Source organism: Suncus etruscus, chromosome 4, assembly GCF_024139225.1.
Source record: "Suncus etruscus isolate mSunEtr1 chromosome 4, mSunEtr1.pri.cur, whole genome shotgun sequence".
NCBI classification, from domain to species: Eukaryota; Metazoa; Chordata; class Mammalia; order Eulipotyphla; family Soricidae; genus Suncus; species Suncus etruscus.
The window spans coordinates 36,105,902-36,113,997 of NC_064851.1; the positions used below are offsets into that span (position 1 = coordinate 36,105,902).

Genomic DNA, 8,096 nt, shown 5'->3' on the forward strand with positions numbered 1-8,096 from the left:
TAAGTGTGTACTTAGCTCTCATGTAGAAACCTGTAGAAACTATTCTGGCTGTTTAGGAATCTGTGAAAACACATGTTAAGGTACATGGTTAAACACATGTTTAGGAACATGTGGCCAAACACTCCTCACATATTGACTATATATGTATTTGCATGGTACATTTTACTTCCTAATCCACTGGCTTGTATATCTTATCTTAAATATATGGTGATCTTCTATAACATGAAGAGAGGGTAAATCTAGTTCATTTGTACAGCTGAAGATAGTGAGACAGAATGTGCAGCATAACTTATCACATATTCTAGCCATATGTGTATTCATGATCTCATGATGCACAGAACTAAGTTATTTTTTTTATCATTTTAAGATGCTTCTGCCTGTGTATATATTTACTTCTAGGGTATTATTCAAAGTGACAATACACTTTCAGCATATTACTAAGAAATTTACAAATGTGATGACTTAGAAAATATCTTAAGAAATACATTATTGATTCATTTCAAAAATTGCATTATAATCAAAAGGAAAATGTTTAAAAGGCATCATTATAAAAGTGCAAGAAACTGTAATTTGATACTGGGATAAAAATGTGTTATGGCCTGTGGAAAAATAAATAAAAAAACTTATCACAAACACTTGCAACCATTTTGAGATTTCATCAAGGTTAAAATCATCTGCAAACTCATTACTTAGAAGATGAATTGGAATAAATAAAATAGAAAAGTACAACAAGTAATAAATAGAAGTCTCTTGTGACTATTTGAAATATTCTTTCTTTCGTTTTTTACAGGGGAGAACATGAATGCAGTTCCCCTCTATCACAAATTATGCAGTCGAGTTTTCCACATTTGGGGAAATTACAGGGGTCAGCACATCTGTAGTACAATGGATGAGCCTCTCTGGGAGAAACCAACTTCATGATCATGGTATCTCCCCTGCCAGGTAAGTATTGAAATATTCTTTCCTTAACCACTTTTTGGAAGCATTTGTCTAATCACTATTTATGAGTCTATCTTCACTAGTAGGTCATAATTGTCTTTAAGTCTGTGACATTGAAATGTTCTTCTTTCTTCTTTTGATATGAGGGGTCTAAAAAAGTCAATATTTGGAGGATAAGAAAATTACATCAGAAGTCATAAAATTTTCCCATACATGATGTACACTGAATCTATTGTGCTGAGTGAAATAAGTCAGAGAGAGAGAGAGAGAAATGCAGAATGGTCTCACTCATCTATGGGTTTTAAGAAAAATGAAAGACATTCTTGCAATAATAATTTTCAGACACAAAGAGAAAAGAATTGGAAGTTCCAGCTCACCTCAGGAAGCTCACCACAAAGAGTGATGAGTTTAGTTAGAGAAATAACTACATTTTGAACTGTCCTAATAATGAGAAGGTATGAGGGAAATGGTGAGCCTGTTTAGAGTACAGGTGGGGGTCAGGTGGGGAGGAGGGAGATTTGGGACATTGGTGATGGGAATGTTGCACTGGTGATGGGTGGTGTTCTTTACATGACTGAAACCCAAACACAATCATGTATGTAATCAAGGTGTTTAAATAAAAAAAAGAAAATTACATCAATATAATTGAACACATACATGTATAAATATATATCCAACTATACATTGTAACAGTATTCATACTATTACATACACATATATCCCATATATAAAAACATAGCAATTTTAAAATAGAACAAAATGTAGAATTATATTGTTGTTACTATTATTGGGTTAAATGGGTGTGTTTATCTGAATGTTTCATGTGTGCATATTTATTCATTTTAAACTTTGAATTATTCCCATCAAATTTTTATGTTTTAACCAAAAAGAGGTATAATCAGAAGACGAATACTAATTCTCTTGGTCAGAGAGTCTTCATAAAAAATGTAAATCTGATGCAGAACATATCAAATTTAGCACAAATGACTGTTATTTTGCTTGACCTTATGACTCTTGGAATCAAGTATGATTGAAAGTTACTAGAAACTGATCATAAAGTGGTTCATTCCTGAAACTACAGGAATTTCAGTCCAGAAATTGACTAAAACCAATTTTGTCGAATTTAACCTGCAAAGTGATGTGACCTACTGTTATCTGACTTTCCCTGCTCCCCCCTAAGGCTTAGACAAACTTAGTGATGACTTACCTATACCATTTAATGTGACTATAGCTTGCCTAAGGTCTTGTTCTAATTTATAAAGTGGGGTTGAACTATATATTGAATAATATGTGCATGCACTCAAGAAAAAAACTATCATTAACTCATTATTTTCTCAGTTTCAGATACTGGAACATCAGCACTTGACAGACACTGCATTAATCAATGAGAGCCCAAAGGTTAATAAAGTAAGATTCCTATATGACCACTACTGAGGTTTTCGTGTGATATTTTTATAGACTATATTATAGTCTATTTCAAAGTTGAATGTACATTAACTCAGAGATGTAAAACAACTTAAAGCCCAACTGATTTTCATAATTTGACCATAAAAGCATAGTTTTAAAAAATGAGCCAAAATAGGATTGATGGTTTAATAGAGCACATAAGGTCCTTGCCATGTATGCAGTCATCCTGGGTTCAATCCCCAGCATCCATATGGCCTTCTGAATCCAGCTTGGAGTGATCCCTAAGCACAGTCCTGAATAAATCATGAACATAGGTGGATATTGCAAACAACAACAAAAAGAATTTCCAAGTAATAATGAGCCAGAATATAAATATAGAGCATTTATTTTAAAAATAATTTGTTTCTCTGAAGTATCTCAGTGTTCTTAGTTCAAAGATGAAGTTAGCATGTTTAACCATGATTATACATGACAGAATCTCTATTCAGTTTAGTATTGATGTGAATAAGTTTTGTTTCCCTCATATTTAGGCTAAGAGCAAAAATTTAAGGCTGAAGTTTGTCATAGTATCCTATTGAAGCACTAATGAGATCTAAATACTTCAATAAAATACTCTCATTTCTATCAATATAGACTTGCCTAAAATATCTAAGACCTGAAAATGGTTTTGAAATGATCCAGGGTATGAGTTTGAGAACTTAGCTGGAATTTCTTTCCAAATGTCTTCTAAGTTATTTTAGAACTTTGGTTAATAATCCTAGTTGGATCCTATCTGAAGTTCTAAAGTCCATATAGAAAGAATGAAAGGTCAAATTAAATAAGTCAAACTTGAGAAACTTTAGACCTTGTTTTATTGAATGTGAATGTTTCTATTAGTCTGTCTTTCTATACTGTTTCATCTCTCTTTGCATTCACTGTTTTTCTGCTATATTCTGTTGCAACTGAGAAACTGTCTTTTCACCGTGCAGATCTTTTTCTTCAAAGGCTATGGTACAATACACTATCTACATATACTGAAATTAAATTATTTTATTATATTTTGTACCTGCATTCTGATGAAAGTAAGATATAAGATGTAGTCTCCTTAATCAAGGGTTACTTTTATTTGTAGAATTTTAAGGACAAGAAAATATCTTGAAGGATCCAATCATTATAGTTTGGCATACCTGCATATTTTTATTGTATCCTGGGATCGGGCATAAATCAAGTGATTTCTAACAGACAAATAAAAGTGGTGGAGTAATATAGTTTTTGGAATTTAACACTTCTCGGTCAGGAGGTCACATATGCTAAGTTGCTTATTTATGTGCCTCTTAAAGTTAAGTCTGTGGAGAGGAGATGCTGCAATGTGACTTACTCTATCAGTGAAGAATGTATTGCTCTTTTTCACTCTATATAAGATTAATGGCATTGAGAGAGCAAATCAAACAAGAATGTCATCAGCAAAAGAGTTCACAATTTTTTTAAAAAATATATTCTTGCTTTATCAATCTTTTTATATATAGTCATCAGTTTTAAATGATGCTATTTATTAAACTATTTTGATGTAAGAGAGTAACTGTGGATCAATTATTAATGTGCTCCCTGTCAACTTACAGCCCAATCTTGCAATTAAGTTGAGACCAATGTAATTTGAATAACAGTGATGCATGTCACTTCTGGGTTGAAACATCTAGGAACTCTTAATTCCTTCTCCAAGCCTCTTATTGCCAAAAGTGATCTTGTAGATCTCTTATTCCAAACTGTGATTGTAAAATAGAGATAGTTATTTGATTAGCAAAGGACACTCACAATTTTCTACATAAAGAATAATGAGAACAAAATTAAGTATAATGTTTATGAGATCATTTATTCATGCAATGCAAATTGTACCATGTCCTAGAATGGAACTTAGCCATTTCTCCTAAGTAGCTCTCATCTCTGTGTTTATCTATTTAAAAATATCATCAAGCTCTTCAGATAATGACACTAAGGAGAGAAAAGTTTTGATATGCTGAAGGAATGTAGTTAAAAGGAAATGAGCTAGGATTTGAGTCTTGACCTTCTAACTCAGCATTTAGTCTTTACTTCTTTGAATAGTTACTTTGAAACCTGACATGATCATACGCCATCTAACCTCAAGTTATTTTTATCCTCCACCTTTAGTTTCTTTCTTTAGAAATGTATCTCCTTTTAAATATACCTGGAATTTATAGGTTAAGCACTGGCAAATTAATAAAGGGAATCACATCAGTACTCTAGCCAGGGTAGGTCATGGAGCATGCTAGAAACTATATGGGAACAAGCAAACCCCTATAGCTTTCTCACTGCCCACATACTGTTATTTATTATAGCATTTAAATTCTTAAACTCTTATTCTTTACCTAGCCCTCTCAGAGGCAACCAGCAATAAGAAAGAAAGCAGAATGAGGAGGCTTTCTTTCCTCCACATTTACAAGCCCAGATGCATTACAAGCCCAGATTTCTCCTGGAGGCAAACTGAGAAAATGAGGCTCTTTCTGTTTTTCTACACAGAGGACAATGTTGGACTTTCTGAAAACTGGCATAATGCAGCTACATATCTTGTTTCTGCATTGTGAATATTATCTTTTCAAGTACTTCAGAATATTTTAAGGAAGGTTCACAGTATATCACAAATCATGGTTTAAATTTCAAAGCATTAGATAAAAATGACCTTACACTACATTTGTAGATGTCACTCTCCAACCATCTCTGTGTAGTTTCCATGGGAACTAATGTACATCAAAGCAGAAAGAGAGCTAAAGAGGCCTTAAGACCAAATCCTCAGTTGCTGCTTCCTCTTTTTTGGGGAAAGCCAAAATGTGTCTCCTGTAAAATGCTAATAAAATTATAATCTGCATCTTATTACCAGTGTGAATTTAGTTTTACCTTTAAGACTCTAGTCTTCATTTCTATACACATCTTTCCCAAAATTTTAAGTATATGACTGAAACATTGTATTCAGTTTCTTAGAAAGAATATTTTCAAGAGAAATATTCAATATGTATTTAATTTTATTAAATCACTATTATTTTTCTGTTGTGAGAGTCCACTCTATACTAAGTTCTTGAGTTCAATTTAAATGAATAAAAATTTTCAATCATTATCATCTAAGAACACCTATTTAGATTATGTTCCTTTATCACATTAGTTTTATCATCACAGTACTCAGAATGATATAAGATAGAGTAATGTGGACACATAGCTTTGATCTGCCATGAAAAAAGAATAGAATCAAACAAAATTTTTAAAAGGATCAACGTACTACTACTTCAAACTCAAAAAATATTGCTTCAAAAATTGCTTCAGGATCACCGTGATCTAATTCTGTATAGAACTCATCTGGATTGTTATATTAAATTTTGAAGTAATCTGGGAAAGAGAATGATACATTATATTAAAATCGCAATTGAAGATAATAATACAAAATTTATCAGTAATCTTTATAGAATTAAGTAGGAAAACCGTTAAAGAGAAAAATATCCGCTGGCTGGGGTAATAGTATGCCTGCCTGCACATGACCTACTCAAACTCAGTCCCTGGGATCCCATCATCCCTAAAGATCAACCAAGTTCACCAAGAGTGATCCCTAAACACAGAGTGAGAAGTAAGCGCCCTGAGCAACAACAAGTGTGGCCCAAAATTGTGAGAGAAAAAGAGAGAAAGAGAAACAGAGAGATCAAAATCCTTGGCTGAACTAAAAAAAATTTTAAAACTGTTTGGTCATGTGGTATACAGTGACAGTTAAAGTAAATTATAGTGAATGCTCTAACAAGATTTTTTTCTTTCACACTGGAAATTATTTAAATCTTATGAGGGTACTAAGGAATTATTTAAACATCATCACCATCATTACTGTGTCATTCTCCTTCAACACTTCTTTATTGATAAATATTTTAGCCCAGGCATTTGGCTTATTCCCAAAAGACAAAGAAGTGAAAGGAGAGAAACAATCTCAATATCGGTGTCATTTACAATTTATCCAGCAGAATAAATATAAAGAACTCACCAGGATGGAAGCCAAAGCATAAGGTAGCAAGTCCAAAATTATTCTTGTGTTAGTAGTAACTAGTAGACCCCAAAACACCTAGAATTTGGAAAAGTTAAAAGTTAGGACAAGCTGGAGGCCAGCTCTTCCCAGGTATAGGGTTAGGGGACACCGTATGCCGGAGGTATTCTCTCTAGCTTTGGGGGGTGCTGGGAGGCTTGGTAGGCCTCCAGCCATTCCCCTATTTCCCCCTGGACTCTAGGCCTGGCCTGAGTGCCACCTCGGGTGGCCTGCTGTGGGTTCCAGGTGTACTCTATTAGGGGTCCCCTATTTCCTCCTGGACTCTAGGCCTGGCCTGAGTGCCACCTCGGGTGGCCTGCTGTGGGTTCCAGGTGGACTCTATTAGGAGTCACCAGGATTCCCCCCTCCCTACTCTAGGGGGGAGGAGCAGAGGAAGGGACCTGGCAGATAGCTGGCTTCCAGTGCCTTGATCCTGGAGGCCAGCTCTTCCCAGGTATGGGGTTAGGGGACACCATATGCCGGAGGCATTCTCCCTAGCTTGGGGGTGCTGGGAGGCTTAGTAGGCCTCCAGCCATTCCCCTATTTCCTCCTGGACTCTAGGCCTGGCCTGAGTGCCACCTCGGGTGGCCTGCTGTGGGTTCCAGGTGGACTCTATTAGGAGTCACCAGGATTCCCCCCTCCCTACTCTAGGGGGGAGGAGCAGAGGGAGGAGCAAGGCAGATAGCTGACTTCCGGTGTCTTGATCCTGGAGGCTAGCTCTTCCCAGGTGGTGTTAAGGGACACCTTATGCCCCTTATGCCGGAGGCATTCTCCCTAACTTGGGGGGTGCTGGGAGGCTTGGCAGGCCTCCAGCTGTTCCCCTATTTCCCCCCCACTACTCCAGGCCTTCCCTGGTTGCTGGCCCAGGTGGACTCTTTCGTGGTTTTCAGGCTTTCCCCCTTTCTCTCCCGATACTAAGGAGGGGACACATGGGGTGGAAGGAGGGCCAATGCAGCACTGGTGTATGTCGGGACATTACATCGTGACATTCACTGGTATTTTTTTCTCATTGGTCTCCATTTCAAAAACCGAGCGGGGGCGGTACCATATATATTTAAAATAAAAATGGGAGGATGGACTCTCAGGTTGGGAAGAGACCAGTTTTGGTGGAGGTACCATATATTTTCAAAATAAAAATGAGAGGATGGACTCTCAGGTTGGGAAGAAGCCAGTACTCTTTACCTACTTGTTTACTCTCAGCAGCCTCTTGGCCTCTTCCTTCTTTCGTTGTGTAACTGTGGTTGCTACCATACTAGGTTTCTGATTAGTTCCCATAAACGGTGACAATTGAGTCCACTGTCTTAAGTTAGATTGTTTATTTTCCCCACTTTTTATCTTTTCTTCTCTTTGTGAACTGTTTAATAAAGTATTTTGGTGAAAGAATCCCTCTCTATCTTTCCTTCCCTTTGTTATTTGTTAAATAAGGAAGTTTGTAGAAGTGTCCTCCATTTAACGTTTATATAAGAACCAAGTCAATTGAATTGTGGAACTTGTTCTAGCATCCCCATAGGCACCAATCTCGCCATGTGACACTGTTCTTCCTTTGCATAGGCACATTAAAATGGGAAATTATATATAAACACACATCTTATAGAGATGGGAACACACAAATTTTCTTAAACGGTGACAATTGTGTCCACTGTCTTAAGTTAGATTGTTTATTTTTTCCCACTTTTTATCTTTTTTTCACATTGTGAACTGT

General features: G+C 36.1%; 1 non-coding gene across 1 annotated transcript; it reads right to left on the bottom strand.

The window, feature by feature from the left end:
- Nucleotides 1-787: 787 nt before the first annotated feature.
- LOC126007845 (U1 spliceosomal RNA) lies at nt 788-950 on the bottom strand. Its single transcript, XR_007495324.1, has one exon. It is a non-coding gene; the product is annotated as a U1 spliceosomal RNA (small nuclear RNA).
- Between the last annotated feature and the right edge of the window lie 7,146 nt (nt 951-8,096).